The 19,062-nt window shown below is 44.4% G+C and overlaps 1 protein-coding gene across 1 annotated transcript in view; it reads right to left on the reverse strand.

The window, feature by feature from the left end:
• Positions 1–860: 860 nt before the first annotated feature.
• The window catches only part of COG6 (component of oligomeric golgi complex 6), a 74,682-nt gene continuing 56,480 nt past the window's right edge, over positions 861–19,062 (reverse strand). Inside the window, exon 20 of the mRNA XM_083606532.1 lies at positions 861–1,707. The gene's annotated coding sequence lies outside the window, so the exon portion shown is untranslated. The remainder of the gene's footprint in view (positions 1,708–19,062) is intronic.

Here is a 19,062-nt window from a genome sequence, read left to right on the forward strand (position 1 = left end):
TCCTGATCTTGCCTTACATATAAAAGTTTTAACTCGCTTCGTCCAATCCAAGCGGGAGACCTGTGTATTGAGGTCGGACTGCACATGAATTTCCCAGGCTGAAAAGTCCAATGCCGTCATGTACCACATTTAGATTGTTTTGAACAGAACTATCTATCTGTTTGGGGTTGGTTTTGGGGGGTGGGCGTGGGAGGAGAGGCCTAAATAAAACCTTCCATTTCCCTCTCTCATCTGAATATGTGACGTATGAGTGGCAGGCAGTCTCCCAGTCCAGACTTTCCAACCCTGGGGAAAATGAACTCCCCCTTTTGCCCACACATTTCCCAGCGTCGGATTTTGGCAAATGCACTGGGCCCAAGGTCATTAATTCCATTGTAAGAAATGATAAATGCAGGCTTTGTGTTTTAACACATGCACATTAGGGGAACAAGTTTACTACAATGGCAATGGCAATACAAGAACGTTTTGATTTTGATTTCAATGTTTAAAGTCCATTACAGTGGTACCTCAGGTTACATACGCTTCAGGTTACAGACTCCACTAACCCAGAAATAGTGCTTCAGGTTAAGAACTTTGCTTCAGGATGAGAACAGAAATTGTGCTCCGGCGGCACAGCGGCAGCAAGAGGCCCCATTAGCTAAAGTGGTGCTTCAGGTTAAGAACGGACCTCCGGAACAAATTAAGTACTTAACCCGAGGTACCACTGTACTTTTTAAAGTATACATCTTTATCTACCATTTAAATCCTTTTAATAGCCCAACCAAAGTCTGCCATCGTGAGGCTCGCAGCTATCTTTAGAGCATGGGTAGGCAAACTAAGGCCCGGGGGCCGGATCCAGCCCAATTGCCTTCTAAATCCGGCCCGCGGACAGTTCAGGAATCAGCATGTTTTTACATGAGTAGAATACGTCCTTTTATTTAAAATGCATCTCTGGGTTATTTGTGGGCATAGGAATTCGTTCATTTTTTTCTTCAAAATATAGTCCGGCCCCCCACATGGTCTGAGGGACAGTGGACCGGCCCCCTGCTGAAAAAGTTTACTGACTCCTGCTTTAGAGCTTCCTAGGCACTACGTAGCAACTAATGCCAGCGGCCACAAAGGCCCGTTTGGTGAAATCCGAAAATGCTTACGCCAGCACTCTTCCCCTCATGAACTTCAACTTTCCAATAGCTTGGGTGAGAAGTTAACACTTGCCCCCTCGCTCCCCGAAGCTTTTAAAAGTAACATTGGTGTCGCAGCTAATGAGGCAGTAGAAGGCAAGCTGTGGTATATTCATCGCTGCTAATTACTCCATTCCCGGGAGCCTAATCAAAGAATTGTGCATTCAGTTGCTGTCTAGTCAGCACCAGCCACCTGCGATTTCTGACACACCTGAGCTCTCAGCTCAGTGGCCCATGATTCCAAATTAATCCGTCCCCATTACTAAAGGATAGAAGACGAAGGCGCCAAGCAACCGTGAAATGGTGCTTTGCTAAAAGAGCAAAGAACAAACAAGCTGAGCAATACTCCGCAGTCAACTGTCTGTGCAGAATCATATCTATATATTTATTGACACATCTATTTTTATATATTCCCCCCCTCTCCAGCCTTCTCCATTGTTTCTCTCAGTCCCCATTCCACTCACCCCGTTCTGCTTCCTCCTGGTTGCAGGCTGGCTGGATTTGGCTGGCGGGCCATAGGTCAGGGCTTCCCCATCTTTTCCCAGGCCTAGGGACACATTTGGAAATATAATAAACTGTCAGGGGCGCCACAAAATACCCATTTCACATAAAACAGGTGATGCTCAGACGCACATATATACACACTGAGAAAATAGGCAAAACATCAAGACTGGATTACTGCAATGCGCTCTATGTGGGGCTTCCCTTGCGCTTGATCTGAACTGGTTGCCGATTTGCTACTGAGCCAGGTCCAAGGTATCACTGTTGGTATATCAATCCCTTATAAGTTGGGATCAATTTGCCTATGAGACTGCCTTACCCTACACGTGTGCCCACGCAACTACAGATGCCACATAATGCCTGTTCCACATTTTTAAGAACTCAACCGTTTAGTGTGGCACCGTCTACTCTCTGGAACTCCCTGCCTATTGAGATCAAGCAGGTGTTTCCCTATCCTCCTTTTTAAAACATTCCTGTTTAAACAAGCCTACCCAGATGCTTAGAAACCTTAGGTCCTTTTAATCTGTTTTAGCATCTTTCATAGGTTTTAAAGCAGGGTAGTATTTTGTTCTTCTCGATTTTACTGCTTCATCTTTTGTAAACCGCCTTGCTTTTTTTACAATCAGGCAGTGTATAAATGGCTTAGTCGGTAGAGCATGAGACTCAATCTCAGGGATGTGGGTTTGATCCCCACCTTGGGCAAACGTTTCCTGTGTTGCCAGTGGCGTAGTGTGGGTTGTCAGCACCCAGGGCAAGGCAAGTAATTTGCGCCCCCTAACCCGTGGAGCCAGGTAGGGGCAGAGAGCTGCGAGTGCGAGCGCGCGCCCCCCCAGATGTTGCGCCTGGTGCGGCCGGCTCCCCCTGCACCCCCCACGCTACGCCACTGTGCGTTGCAGGGGGCTGGACTAGATGGCGCTTGTGGCCCTTTCCAACTCAACAATTCTAAATTTCATGAAATAAAGTAAATATGTCTACACTTATAGGAAATAAGGAAACTCTAGGAAATTCTAGCCCAACGGTTGCCATTAATTTGATTTTGAATTGATTTTAGAATGAATTTGTTATGTACTGAAGTTCTCACCCTGGGCCAGCAGGGGGATACTGTAGATAGTTATGCAAATAAGGGATTGAAAGTGACGTTCAGTGATTGGATAGATTTAGAAAATTGGTACAGTTGCGTTGTAGTGGAGCTCTATATAAGCAGGCTGGCTGAACCCTTCAGTTCAGTTCTGTTCTGGCCTGTGAATAAACAAGAGCTGTTGAAGAATTGCTGTGTCGTCTGATATGTTCACTCACGATTTGTTTACAAGAAACACATGTGATAATGCTACACAGGAAAATATTGAGTAATAAAAGACTGGGACATGAATTTATTTCATCAGACAAAGTTAAAAAAAGAGGAGTAGTACTTTATGCAAAGGAGAGCCTATCACCGAAATTTCTATTTAAAGATGACCAAGGAAGATTTGTGGCAATTGAAATTCAATCACAAGGAGAGAAATGTTTGATATTAGGCATCTACGCACCAAATGAGGGAAAATCGGAATTCTTCAAGAAGTTACATGAGACTCTGATGGACTATATGGACTACAATATGATTTTGATGGGGGATATGAATGGAGTGGTGTCTACAAATATGGACAAGGCACAGAGACAGGTAGTTACTAAGGATGGTAGATTACCAAAAACTTTCTTTGATATGGCTGACAATATGGATTTAGTTGACATCTGGAGAATGAAAAACCCCCTGGGAAGAGAGGGAACCTTCTTCTCTGAGGCCAAAATGACATGGACAAGAATTGACCAAATTTGGGTAACTAGAGGGCTGGCTCCGAAGACTAGAAAGGTGGAAATCTGCCCTAAAACCTGCTCCGACCACAATGCTGTGAAGATGGAAATGAAACTAACACCAACTGGTTCCTTCAGATGGAGGATGAATGACACATTGTTTAGGAATGAAGAAGTGTCTAAGAAGGCCCAAAAAACTTTGAGAGATTATTTTGAGATAAATATGAACACCACTGTTGAAAAAAGAGTAATTTGGGACGCAAGCAAAGCGGTTATGAGAGGATTTTTGATACAACAGAATGCGATTCAAAAGAGAGTCCAAAATGAGAAAAAAGATAAGATTTTGAGAAAATAAAGGAAGGAGAGAAGAAATTGAGAGTGAAACCAAAGTTGCAGGAGATTCTGAAAGAGATAAAGTTATATCAAGTTCAATATGTGAAAATGATGAACCAGGAAATAGAATGGAAAATTAAACAGATGAGACAAAAGACCTTTGAATCGGCAAATAAATGCGGAAAACTGCTGGCTTGGCAAATGAAAAAAAGACAAAAACTTAATACCATTACAAACTTGGAAGTGGAAGGAAAAAATATACAGAATCCAGTGGAGATCAGGAAGTGTTTCCAGAGGTAGTTTAAACAATTATATACACAGGAGACGCAGAAAGAAATGGACATTGACCGATTTTTTAAAACAAATGGACTACAAAAAATCTCTCAAGAAAATAAGCTAATGTTGAACTGTAAAATAACGGAGCAGGAGGTAGAAGGGGCCATCCAGAACATGCAATTAGGCAAATCTCCAGGACCGGATGGTTTGACCTCAAGATATTATAGATCCTTGAAAGAATGGTTAGTACAGCCATTAAAAGAAGTTTGTAATGAAATATTGGAAGGGAAAAGGGCACCAGAGTCGTGGAAGGAAGCTTATATTACACTTATACCGAAAACAGAGTCTGAGAAGACACAGCTTAAGAACTACCGCCCCATATCTTTGCTTAATGTGGCTTATAAAATTTTTGCAGACATTTTGGCTAAAAGATTAAAAAAGGTACTAGTAGAAGGAATTCATAAAGATCAAGCTGGCTTTCTCCCGGGCAGACACCTGTCTGACAATACGAGGAACATAATTAATATTCTAGAAAAATTACAAGTGAATATTAATACTAAAGCAGTCTTGATATTTGTGGACACGGAGAAAGCCTTTGACAATATTTCTTGGAGTTTTATGAAGAAGAATTTACAGGGGATGGGGGTTGGTCAAGGTTTTGGCAATGGTATAGGTGCAATTTACTCAGAACAAAAGGCTAAATTAATTGTGAATAATGTAGTGACGGAAGAATTTAAGATAGAGAAAGGAACACGACAAGGTTGCCCAATCTCTCCATTGCTTTTTATATCGGTCCTGGAGGTTCTTTTAAATATGATTAGAAGGGACCAAATGGTTAAAGGTATACAAGTCGGAGCTAAACAGTACAAACTGAAAGCATTTGCCGATGATTTGGTATTGACATTACAGGAGCCAGAATCTAGTACTAAAAGAGTACTGGAACTGATCCAAGAATTTGGACAAGTAGCGGGATTTAAGTTGAATAAGATGAAAACTAAGGTTTTAGAGAAAAATCTAACAGTGACTGAGAGAGAGAGGTTTCAGAAGGAGACAGGATTAACACTGGTTAAGAAAGTGAAATACCTAGGGGTTAACATGACCGCTAAGAATGTGAATTTATTTAAGGATAACTATGAAAAATGTTGGATGGAAGTGAAAAAGGATTTAGAAATATGGTTAAACCTGAAGCTATCATTGTTAGGCCGAATTGCTGTGATAAAAATGAATGTATTGCCAAGGATGCTGTTTTTGTTTCAAACATTGCAAATTTTGGATAAAATGGAGTGTTTCAAGAAGTGGCAGAGAGATATCTCTAGATTTGTCTGGCAGGGCAAGAAGCCTCGAATAAAATTAAAGATATTAACTAATGCTAAAGAAAGAGGTGGATTTGCCCTGCCAGACTTAAAACTTTATTATGAATCAGCCGCTTTTTGCTGGCTGAGAGAATGGATGCTTCTTGAAAACACTGACGTGCTGGATTTAGAAGGTTTTAACAATGTATTTGGGTGGCATGCATATCTGTGGTATGACAAGGTTAAAGCACATAAAGCGTTCAAAAATCATATTGTCAGAAAAGCACTGTTCAGTGTTTGGATAAGATATAAGGACTTGCTTGAAAATAAAACCCCAAGGTGGTTGTCACCAATGGAAGCGAAGGCTCAGAAAAAGCTCAATATGGAGGCCAAATGGCCGAAATATTGGGAAATTTTGGAACAAGAGGGAGACAGATTAAAACTGCAGAGTTTTGAAAAATTAAAAAATAGAGTGCGAGATTGGGTTCATTATTACCAGATAATGGAGGCATATAACTTGGACAAAAAAATTGGCTTCTAGGTGGAAAAATCAAAATTGGAAACAGAACTGCTAGATCCTAAAATTAAGAACTTGTCAAGAATGTATAACTTGCTGTTGAAATGGAATACTCAGGATGAAACGGTGAAATCTGCTATGATTAAATGGGCACAAGATGTTGGACATAATATTATGATGGCTGACTGGGAACAGTTATGGACCACAGGTATGAAGTTCACGGCATGCAATGCCTTAAGAGAGAATATAATGAAAATGATATACAGGTGGTACATGACACTAGTCAAGCTTGCAAAAATCTACCATTTGCCCGATAATAAATGTTGGAAATGTAAAGAGACTGAAGGTACATTCTTTCACCTTTGGTGGACATGCCCAAGGATTAAGACTTTCTGGGAGATGATCTATAATGAAATGAAAAAGGTATTTAAATATACCTTTCTGAAGAAACCAGAGGCCTTTCTCCTGGGCATGGTCCACCAATTGGTGCCAAAGAAGGATAGAACTTTCTTTATGTATGCCACAACAGCAGCAAGAATACTTATTGCAAAGTACTGGAAGACACAAGATCTACCCACCCGGGAAGAATGGCAGATGAAGGTGATGGACTACATGGAACTGGCGGAAATGACTGGCAGAATCCGAGACCAGGGAGAAGAGTCGGTGGAGGAAGATTGGAAGAAATTCAAAGACTATTTACAGAAACATTGCAAAATTAATGAATGTTAGAAGGATGTTGGAATGATGTCATGTGGCTTTAGCAGAAATGTTATAAAGGATTTGGGAAAAACTGACTGTAAATTGGTGAAAGGAGGGAAAGTAAAGTTACATTATATTAAGATAAATTACAGGACAAAAATTTGAAAAGATGGAAAGGATTTGCTGAAACAGATAATCGAACTAGAATACAAAAAAGGGAGGTGTGAGGAGGTCAAGGAAATAAGCTAATGAAAGATAAGTTATGGGAAGATTCGCTGTATTTTTCTTTTTTGCTTTTTTAATGGATTTTATTTTTTTGTTTTTTCTTTCTTTTTCTCATTCTTGTTTTTTCTTTATTGTGATGTGTTGTATTGTTTTTGTTTAAAATGGTGTTTTTTGCCTTTTCTTTCTGTAACCTTTAAAACTTTAATAAATATTTTTTTAAAAAAAAATGATATGTTCACTCACAACCTAACAGAATTGATTTTAGAATGCATTTCAATTAATTGATTGTGATTTTATGTAAACGGTGTTACTTATATTGTTGTTAGCCACTCTGAGCCCGGCTTCGGTTGGGGAGGGCAGGATATAAATAAAAAATTATTTTTATTTTTATTTTTATTTTTATTAAATGCCACCCTCAAACAGACAACGCCTCCCAACCAAGCAGCCCCCCCAAACATACACATGCATACACACATATATACATATGAGAAAAAAGCAAGGACCCTGATAGGTTTGAAGAGCATCTTAGGGCATTATGGTGAAAGGCAGGAACAAAGATTGAACTGCCGCTGGCCCAAACTGCAAGGCGAGCGCTACACCAAACCCTGGCAAGGCTGAAGTGCGGGAGAAGGAAGACAAACCTCTGCAGGCAAGATCATATTGATGCTGTTGCCAGGCCTCAGCAACCATCACTGTCCCCTAAGATGGAGGAGGAAGAAGGAGGGTGCATCAATACTGGTTTCCACCCAATCTTTCTCCTGGTGTTGCCGCTGCACCTGTGGCTGGGCAGGTGAGCACACCTCTTCTCCTTCACCTCACAATAAGACAGGAGGGAGCGGCAGGCTGGCCCAGGTCTGCCCACTTCCTGCACCTCGGCATCTGCCGCCTGAGGTAACTGCCAGGTGACCAAGTGAAGTGGTCATCTCAGGCAGCAGGTGCCAAAAGATGGGAAGTGGACAGGGCCATGTGGGTCACATAACTTACCTTAGGCACCCCCAAGCTAGCCTGCTGCCCTCACGTTTAGTCTAGATGCAGCTAACTTAATGCACCACTCATATTTTTGGTGCCTATGGCAGCCATCTTGTGCCGGAATGCTTGTACCCATATGAGTGCTGGCAGCTTATTTTTGGAAAGAAAGGAAAAAACAAAACCCACCTCCCCTTAAATTTCCTTTTTTGAACAACCACCAGAACTTGTACCTTTAACCTCAGGTATACAACCTTTTGAATTATGGTGTTGGAGGAGACTCTTGAGAGTCCCACGGACTGCAAGAAGAGCAAACCTATTCATTCTTATTGAAATCAGCCCTGAGTGCTCACTGGAAGGACAGATCCTAAAGCTGAGGCTCCAAGACTTTGGCCACCTCATGAGAAGAGAAGACTCCCTGGAAAAGACCCTGATGCTGGGAAAGATGGAAGGCACAAGGAGAAGGGGACGACAGAGGACGAGATGGTTGGACAGTGTTCTCGAAGTTACCAGCATGAGTTTGACCAAACTGCGGGAGGCAGTGGAAGACAGGAGTGCCTGGCGTGCTCTGGTCCAGGGGGTCACGAAGTGTCGGACACGACTAAACGACTAAACAACAACATTCAACCACAGTATTAAGCAGTCTTGCCATATGTTAACGGGTAGACCCTGAGAAAGCGGATTTACGCCTTGCCTACCATCAGGAGCATCTATGGGTCACTGACAAGAGCTAAGTGCAGCAACGTCCGGATAAAAATGTAATCTCAAGAGAAAATGAAGGTGTTGGTACCAGCTGAGCTGCTGGATAATTGGCTTTTAAGCTGTGTAAGATATGAGAATAAGCACATTTGTTTACTTCCAAGGGAGCTAGTATTATCTAGGCGTGCCTCAGCAGGCCCCTCTCCACTGAGGGCATGACAAAACACTGAATTGGAGGAGGGTATCTTGAGTCTGCCAGGAAAGGCTTTTTCTATGCTACTGGCCAACTTGCGAATGTCATGCTTGCTATGTTTGTCAGCTCCAAGAAGGAGAGCATATGGATATAAGGAAGCCACAGGAGTCTTTTCTTTCTCTCTTTGTAAGGAAAAGCACCTTCAGGAGGTAGAGGGTTTGCAAGAGAAGTGGTTGGGGAGAAGGGTGTTTCACCTTTTCCCTGCCAGCTGTGTTCCCACTCCAAATCACCCAACCAAAGCTGCTCTGCACACCAACCCATAGCTGTCAACCGTCCCTTATTTGGCGGGATAGTCCCTTATCCCAGCGCTGTGTCCCGCTGCTGTCCCTTATTGATGATGTCCCTAAATTTCCCGGGTTTCAAAGGAAGCAGCTCCTCTCCCTCCCTCCCTCCCTGCCAGCCAGGGAAGAGGGAGGCTCCAACTGTGTTGCTTGGCTGCATTGCTCACCCAATAAGGAGTCTAAGAACGACTGGGGGGGTGGATCTTGCATGCCTTGTGCCGATCAAATCGGCCGCGTTGCCTGGGGACTCGCCTTTGCTCAGCGCTTCTCAGTGGAGAGGCGATGGTGGTTTTCCTTGCTGCATCCCCTTTGCCGGGTTGCTGCGCTGTGGGAACCACCGCTTGAGGCTTCGTTTGGCTGCTGGCTGGGCTTTCTGCCTTTGGCTCGGAGGGGCTCAGAAGTCGAACATACCTGTGCTCTGAAAATCCCTTATTTTGGCTGCTGATCCCTTATTTTCAAATCTGTAAGTTGACAGCTATGCACCAATCCAGCCTGGAGCAGAAATCAGCTGGGAGCAGATGAGATTTGGAGTAGGAAAACACCAGAGGAGCAGAGGGTCAAGCAAAGCCACACCTTCCTCAGCCTCGCTTCTGCCCACAACAGCTTCCTCCCAAGGCTGTCGCTTGTTCTTAAGGAAAGAAAACATTTAGGCCTCGTCATATCTTTCTATATCATGCATAAAACTGCATTCTGTTCGCGTAACCAAGGCCAAATATCTATACACATTGTTTGCGCATGAAAATGACAGCCCAGGATCCCTGGGACAGCGGTCTTGTCCTACAACAACAATTCCAGGAAAATAAGAAGATATGTTCTGCTTACCAAGCAGTTCCGCTAACTCCAGCTCAGATATCTTCACGTTTCATGAGAAACTGGCTTTCTGAGCCCATAGGTCTGGAACTTAATCCTGAGCAGGGGCAGGGAAACCCTTTTTGCTGTGATGTGGCCTTCACACTGGAGTGTAGGCAACCATCAGCTTGAGCCTTTATCTCAGCTTCCTCCAATTTGCTACCCTCCAGCTGTTTTATATTACCACTTGCATCAGCTTCAGCCAGCATGGCTCTGCTAGCTTGGGGGCTGATGGGAGTTGTAGTCCAAAACAGCTGGGGAGGGAGCAGTTCTGCCTTACATAGAGGCTCAACGTCTTTGTCCACAACTAAAGTATGAGTCTGCACACAGTCTTTGGCCACACCATGCTCATGGTTTTCTAAAGATTGCTTACCTAGAACCTTTCGTTTGTCTGCTTCATTTACCTGCGTAAGGGTTTTGCCACTTGCTGCCAAATCGCCTTTCATGTAACTAGGTAAGGTAAAGGGACCCCTGACCATTAGGTCCAGGCGTGGCTGACTCTGGGGTTGCGGTGCTCATCTCACTTTATTGGCCGAGGGAGCCGGCGTACAGCTTCCGGGTCATGTGGCTAGCATGACTTAGCATGAACTGGGCCAGCGCATGGAAATACTGTTTACCTTCCCACCTGAGCGCTATCTATCTGCTTGCACTTTGACATGCTTTCAAACTGCTAGGTTGGCAGGAGCAGGGACCGAGCAACGGGAGCTCACCCCGTCACAGGGATTCGAACCGCCGACTTGCTGATCGGCAATTCCTTGGCTCTGTGGTTTAACCCACAGCATCACCCACGTCCCTTCATGTAACTATATTTCCCCAAATGAGCATGGAAAACCTCTCTGCAGCTACTCTGGCCCTCGGGTGCTGTTCCACCGTGCATCACACAGCTTTAATCTCTTGCTAACTGCTGTGATTCTATCTTTTTAACTTCCTTAAAGTTCTGGAGCAGATTCTCCTTTTCCAAGGCCTCATATTTCACTGATCGTCATCAGTTTTGCTTCTGATCTCTGCACTCTACTCAAATTACTCCGACCTGGTTTTCCATTTATTACCTCTGCACTAAATCCTGGATCATTCATTTCACTTGCAATGCTGAAGAATTAGCAATGAGGTCTGCGGGTGGCGCTGTGGGTTAAACCACACCACAGAGCCTAGGACTTGCCAATCAGGTTGGTGGTTTGAATCCCCACGACGGGGTGAGCTCCCGTTGCTCGGTCCCAGCTCCTGCCCACCCAGCAGTTCGAAAGCACATCAAAGTGCAAGTAAATAAATAGGTACCGCTCCGGCGGGAAGGTAAGCGGTGTTTACGTGCGCTGCTCTAGTTCGCCAGAAGCGGCTTAGTCATGCTGGCCACATGACCCGGGAGCTGTACGCCGGCTCCCTCGGCCAGTAAAGCGAGATGAGCGCCACAACCCCAGAGTCGTCCATGACTAGACCTAATGGTCAGGGGTCCCTTTACCTTTACCTTTACCTTTACTGTTTATATTGTTACACACCTCTCTGACCTCTGACTCCAGGGTTTCTTGCATGGAGTCTTGGCAGCACTGCAACCATAAGGTATACAGTGGTACCTCAGGTTAAGAACTTAATTCGTTCCGGAGGTCCGTTCTTAACCTGAAACTGTTCTTAACCTGAAGCACCACTTTAGCTAATAGGGCCTTCTGCTGCTGCCGCGCCGCCAGAACACTGAAGCAAAATTCTTAACCCAAGGTACTATTTCTGGGTAAGCGGAGTCTGTAACCTGAAGTGTATGTAACCTGAAGTGTATGCAACCCAGGTACCACTGTAAGTGAAGGCAAGAGACAGGGACGTACCTAATTCTGGCGTGGCACAGGGTGCTGCTGAATTTTGAGACCCCCAAGATCCGCCACTGGAAGGGAGCCAGACTGACACACACACACACACACACACACACACACACACACACCGCCCAAGCTCATAACAATATTATGTATGTCTTCATCCTTAGATCACTCTACTATTGACATTGTGGGTCATTTTATAAACTCCATAAGCTTTCCTATATCAAATCCTTAACACTTCTGTAGTAACATAATGTATTTTGAATAATGGGCAACAGCCATTTCCTTGGAACAGAAGTAGAGGACGTCTGGATTCCTTGCAGTAACTGACAAACAACTGCACATTTATAAATCAGGGGGGAAAGTCCATAGAAGTCCTGTGTTCTTAAACTTTATAACCCACTTTCTATTGTAATTACTGAGAACAAGCTTGTTGTCCCACTCCTCTAGTGCCTGAAGCAAATGAGTTGCATGCTATCGGTTGCCCGTCATAGGGAAAAAATCCATGAGTTCATCAGTTTATCAGACCTGGAGGAAAATTCCTTCCATCGCTCATTATGACATCAGCTCAACTCTGACTCAAAGGGCCTCCTCAGTGGCTGAGTCCAGACTTTGGAACTCCCTGCCAAAGCAAGCTTGCCTAGATCCCTTGTTGTAGGCAATTAAAAAAAACCAGACAGATATTTGGCCTATTGGGCAGATTTGCTTTGCTCTGCTAATCTGTATTCTGCTGCCATTTTTAGTTGCTCTTATTTGATTCCATTGCCATGTTGCTTATGGTGAGGGTTGCAATATTTTGAAGAGTAAAAAAGAGGATGCTGTGATGACTCTCATTTTGAACACCCTTACTATATGTAGACCAAAGAAGCTGTGGTATATATTGCTGAGCGGGGCAGGAGCATAGCTGTCAACTTTTCCCTTTTTTTAAGGGAAATCCTATTCACTGAGGCAGCAGTGAGTTTGGCTCTGCCTATATGTTTGCACCGCACCAATCTGGCCTTCCTGCAGGAGTGTGTGCACTGTGCTGCCCATGCTCCTTCTCCTTTACTTCCTGGTATGCTGTCCGCTACTGACTGCAACATGTTTGTCACTCCGGACAGCTCTTTGCGGCGATTCTGGTGTTCCTAAACTTTTCTTTTGTCTTAATTCAGCCAGGTTTGGAACAGGCACAATGGCCTTGCGAGACCTGAATTGCACCGGAGAAGCAATAAAAGTCTGGCACTCTCCTTTGCCAACTACTTTGGCTCTGGAGAACTTACTGCAACTTCAGGCTGATTAATAGAGTTCCTTCTCTTCCCTCCCACTTATCTAGAGAGCAGCAGTTACAAGCCAAGAAGCAAACATCCAGGGAAAGTAATACATTAATCTTTTTTATTGCTTTGACGCTTGCTTCTAGGATACTTCAAGGATTTTAAACACCTAGTTCTCAGAATTTGAAAGCATACTGATTTTGGTGTGTATTTCTTACTAACTTAAGATACATTTCTCCAGAAACCATCTATTCTCCTCATAAGGCTTCTCAGGTTTTGCCCCGGAGAGGTTTTTGGAAAATGATGCAAACGGTACGTTATCACAGGCTGTAGCAACAATGCCTAACAAGGCCCATACACAAGTGCCAACCCTGTCAAGATTTCAACAGGGTTTTTCTTTTTAATTAAGTGCGGTTGCATTTTAATTAAGAGCTTATTGAGTCCATAATAAGGCCCGCAAGGCAGTTCCAAGACAGGACAGGGTGATTCACCAAGGGATCCCAGCCTTAGCTTAAGTAGGTTCCACTTGATTCCCTTTGCCCACCAAAGGCCTTCCAAATCAGGGCTACGTCTTCTATTTTACTGAAGTCCAGTTTGAAGGGGTCACCCAGAGAGTACCTGCGCAGCTACAACCAAGACAACCAAAACACCCTGAACAAACCCATGGATCTTGTAAGTTACACCACCCTGGGTGTAGCTGATGTAAAGGTAAAGGGACCCCTGACCATTAGGTCCAGTCGTGGCCGACTCTGGGGTTGCGGCGCTCATCTTGCTTTATTGGCCAAGGGAGCCGACGTACAGCTTCCGGATCATGTGGCCAGCATGACTAAGCCGCTTCTGGCGAACCAGAGCAGCGCACAGAAACACCATTTACCTTCCCGCCGGAGTGGTACCTATTTATCTACTTGCACTTTGACATGCTTTCAGACTGCTAGGTTGGCAGGAGCTGGGACCGAGCAACGGGAGCTCACCCCGTCGCAGGGATTCGAACCGCCAACCTTCTGATCGGTAAGTCCTAGGCTCTGTGGTTTAACCCACAGCACCACCTGCGTCCCAGATGTAGCTGATGAGTTGACTGGAAAGGGCCTCAGCTCAATGGTGGAGGTCCTGTTTTGCATGCAAAAGGTCCCAACTTCAGTCTCTGGCATCTCCATATAAGGCTGGGAAAGTCTTTCCATCTCAGGGGTGGGGAATCTTTGGCTCTTCAGAGGTTGCCGAACTACAACTAACATCCCTGCTCATTGGCCAAGCTTGCTGGGGCTGATGGGAGTTGTAGTTCAGCAACATCTGGAGGGACACAGGCCCCTCGCCCCTGCTCTATCAGGGAACCCTTGGGCCAAGGGTGCCTTAGGGACTTCTACACAGAGAATGGAAACAGGACATATTCATATTCACACAGGCATTCAGGATGATAGGGTTGGGTCATTCATGTCAGTCAGTCCTCTCGCCAATGCAAGCTAAGCCAGTAAGGTATAAGAAAAAGAGTGGAGCAATTATTGTTATCATTATCATTACCACTGTTATTGTTATTAATTTGTATACCACCATACAGTGGTGCCCCGCAGGACGAACGCCTCGCAAGACGAAAAACCCGCTAGACGAAAGGGTTTTCCGTTTTTCGATGCGCTTCGCAAGACGAATTTCCCTATGGCCTTCCTTCGCAAGACGAAAGCCCATAGGGAAATCTCCAGGACAGCGGGGAAGCGCAGCGCGTCTTCCCCACTGTCCTCGGACCTCCTCCGAAGGCTGGCGGTGGGGCGGAGAGACCTCCTCCCGCCGCCAGCCTTCGGAAGGCTCCTCCGAAGGCTGGCGGTGGGGCGGAGAGACCTCCTCCCGCCGCCAGCCTTCGGAAGGCTCCTCCGAAGGCTGGCGGTGGGGCGGAGAGACCTTCTCCCCGCGCCAGCCTTCGGATGGCTGTCCTGAAGACTTGCGGTGGGAGGAGGGTTTTCCTTCCCACCGCCAACATTCAGAATGCTGTTCTGAATGTTGGCGGTGGGGAGGAAAAACCCTCCTCCCACCGCAAGCCCCGGGAACAGAGGAGAAGCGCTGCGCGCCTTCCCCTCTGTTCCCAGACCTGTCCTGAAGGCTTGCGGTGGGGAGAAAAGCCCTTCTCCGCACCGCCAGCCTGGCAAGCGGTCTCCATAGGAACGCATTAATTGATTTTCAATGCATTCCTATGGGAAACCGTGCTTCGCAAGACGAAAAACTCGCAAGAAGAAAAAACTTGCGGAACGAATTAATTTCGTCTTGCGAGGCACCACTGTACATCTGTAGATCTCAGGGCAGAGATGGTTAAATTTGCCAGTAGAATTCACCAGCAAGCACATCTTGAGTGATACCTGGCAGGGTATAGGTATAGGGATAGAGAACAGATATACTGTATTTTTCGCTCTATAAGACGCACCTTTCCCCTCCAAAAAGTAAAGGGAAATGTGTGTGCGTCTTATGGAGTGAATGCAGGCTGCGCGGCTATCCCAGAAGCCAGAACAGCAAGCGGGAGCGCTGCGCAGCGCTCCTTCTTGCTGTTCTAGCTTCTGGCTTAGCCACGGGAAGCCTCCGCAGGGCACAGGGAGCCTTCATCCTGCTGCCCTGCGGAGGCTTCGTGGGGGTATCCCAAAGCCAGAACAGCTAGAGGGAGTGCTGCTCTTGTGGGAGATGGGGGAAGTGACAGAGCCGTGTGCGGGAGGTGGGGGAAGGGACAAAGCCAGGGATAGCCGCGCTCCCTTTAAAGAGCTGCGCGGAGTGTGTGGTTCTTGGGCACTTTTCCCCGAGGAGGGAGAAGGGCAGCCCGTCAGTTACAGCTGCACACATGCTCCACGCGGCTCGTGAAAGGGAGCACTGAGCAGAGCCTGGGATGCATACAGGCTCTGCTCAGCGCTCCCTTTAAATAATCCCCCCCCCTGCATTCCCCCTCTAAAAACTAGGTGCGCCTTATGGTCGGGTGCGTCTTATGGAGCGAAAAATGCGGTAGATACTGTCTCTGGCTTCATTGATGGTACCGCAAGGTCTGTCGCCTTTGCTTTTTTAGATTCTGCAATGGAAGTAGCTGTGCATTTGAACCTTTTGCTTCAGCAAGTCAATGCCTCTTGATGTGAATGGCAGCGTCGAGGGTCATACAATGATAATAAGTAATCTGAGCCATTGTGTTACTTTCTGAAGGTCGCTCAAAGACAGTTATTCAATGTATTGTTTGCTAATAGGCTATGTTTACAGTCTTATGTAGACTCAACAATCCAGGGTTATTGTGTTTTGGGCAATGCCTTAACAAAAGCAAAAACGTGTTTATTATTCCCTCAAAGTCCCATATAACTATGGGAAGAATGTGTCAAAAACACGCCACCGTGTTTTCATCAATGTTATTTTCCTCAAAACTAGCCCTGTTGCCATATACAGTACCTTTAGACTGACTCTTATGTTAAATAAGAGAATGGATACATTTGGGGATATACATCTCCTATCCAAAGGAACTTAATTCAGGTTACTTTGGGTCAAAGCAGAATTGGTCATGCAATACCTGTTTGCCAGCAGAGGTTTAATAATTTGTTGTATTTAATAACACAGATTTAGTTATTTCAACTCAAAACACCGGCACAGTTCTACTTCTTTACTAATATGCTGAACATGACAGTGTTCACTAACCCTTCCATGGCTGGGCAAGACACAATGGTCATGCAAAACAGGGCAAAGTCGAAGAAACCAAGACAAAAAGGGAGTGGAAACGAGTGAACAAAGGGGGATGAATCTGTCAGTTTTTGTTTCTCTTTGCTACTTATTTTCCCAGGCTTAAATGCTGTTCTCCACATTTCTGCAGAACTTTGCAATCCGTCAATCTGAAATTTCATCAACATTTTGGTGCCAATTTATTTTAATAAGCACATTTCTGTATGCCGTTTTTAGCAATCTACACATTTTGGCAAAGCAAGTTCCCCCTAATGCAGAGGTTTTCAACCTTTTTGAGTCCACGGCTCCCTTGACCAACTACATTCTTTCTGCAGCATCCCTGTGGGGTTCAGGAGCCCAGTTATGTCACCCCTTGCCTGCAGAAGATGTTGTTTTGTTTTGGATGTTGTAAAGGTAAAGGTAAAGGGACCCCTGACCATTAGGTCCAATCGTGACCGACTCTGGGGTTGCGGCGCTCATCTCGTTTTACTGGCCGAGGGAGCCGGCGTACAGCTTCCGGGTCATGTGGCCAGCATGACCAAGCCGCTTCTGGCGAACCAGAGCAGCGCATCTGCGGCCACCCATGTCCTTAGGGTATTTGGTGGCATTTATGTATATATCTTTCTTATAAGGTGTGAAGTGTTATTTTAGAGATATTTTTGCTTACTTTTTATTGTGGTTGCATTGTGTGCACCACAATCACAACAGTAAGTTGTTGTTGTTGATGATGTTTTAAATACAACAACCACTGAAATGAATGGTCACTTCTTTTTTATTGTTAAGGTATAAAAACCAACACAGGGCATCGCAAGTTTAAAAGTAACCCTTACATTCTTTTTAAAGAAGCCAGAAATTATATGCAATCAATTTCCCTAAACCAAAGAATTAGGAAACAATTATGAAACTGTTGATATGTTGATTTACTGGATGAGGCAATATTCATAACAATTTTTAATTAAAGACTTTGTTAGAGATGTCAGGGGCCAAAATCTCTGCATTTCTTATAAAGCTCAGCGGAGGAGCTACTCTTGTCTCAAGTCTTGTTTCTAAATTACATCCGTGATCTCCTGATCTAGAAAATGAGCACAATCTATTATGACGGGGGGTTGTCACTTTTAATGATAAGGAGGGTTGAACTTCGCTGTGCGATGGCTGTTGGATTTTATTTAAATTAATACATTATACTTAGCAAACATAATGCTGTGGGTTTAGTCAGCCATTTACTCTTGCTGCTACTGCTAGGAAATTATATTAGCAGTCAATTTCCAGGAGAGTTAAGTGAGCTAAAAGCTTGTCCATTTTGCTTTCTTTGCCTATAATGGATCTATTTTAGACAGAAAATAGCCAGTCCCTAGTTTATTATTTTCTTTCTTTATTTTTAAAGGACCTGATGTATCTCTGCATCGCCTTCATGTTTATGGTTGACCTCAAAAGTTTTGATTCTGTTTATAATCTGTTTGCTCAAGGAGGTCACACTGGGAGAAATTCTGTTTGCAATTGCAGGCTATTATGTGTGTTCCTTTTCTCCAAAGCCCCATCAACAACAGAAGTCAAGGGCCCTTCAACCATCATGTCTCCTTCCCTCCTCTAGAACATTTCAAGCTTTTGTAAGTGCACAAAAGCGGCCATTAGGAAGACTGGGAAAAATTATGGAGAACTGATTTAAAATTTACAGATTGTTCCCTATTGAAAGGAGAATTACATGAAGATGATGTACAGATGGTACACAACACCAGTGCAGTTAGGGAAAATGTACAAAACTAGTTCAAATATATGTTGGAAGTGTAAAGAAAAGGAGGGGACAATTTATCATATGTGGTGGGATTGTAAGGTAATTAAAAAATTTTGGGAAATGATATATAACGAATTGAAGAAAATGTTCCATTTAACATTTGTTAAAAAACCTGGAGCATTTTTATTAGGGATTGTAGGGAAAGATCTGCCAAAAAAGCTGAAAAACATCTTCATGTATGCGACAACGGCCGCGAGAGTTTTAATAGCACAAGGATGGAAGACTGAAGAAACCGCAACTAAAGAATCATGGCAAGAAAAATTGACGGACTATGCAGAACTGGCAAAACTGACATACAAGCTACGGGACAAGGATAACTGTGACTTTAAAGATGATTGGGAACCCTTTACAAAGTATTTGAAGACGCAACAAAGCGAACTGGACTCCTTGGCTGGTTTTGAATAAACACTCCCAAAGTTTTTATTGATAATTATTACTTAAATAGTTTGAGGGTCTATACAACTGTGTAACATGCAGAAAACAGCAGTCTCAGAGAAACCAAAGACTGGAACTGAGGGAAGTCGGGGGGTGGGTGGGTTTTGTATGGGAGGGAGGGGGAGGGAGGAAAAAAAGGGGGGAAATATGGATGATATGTTTCTGGATAAAATGTTTTGTTTTAATTTTGAATAAAAAAGTAATTAAAAAAAAGGAACAGAGACTGAGACAAAATTGTCTTCCACAAAAATCTGCTTTTCGGGATCTGCAACAGAATTGAGCAAAAT

This window comes from Podarcis filfolensis (assembly GCF_964270895.1).
Source record: "Podarcis filfolensis genome assembly, chromosome: 3".
In the NCBI taxonomy this organism is placed as follows: Eukaryota; Metazoa; Chordata; class Lepidosauria; order Squamata; family Lacertidae; genus Podarcis; species Podarcis filfolensis.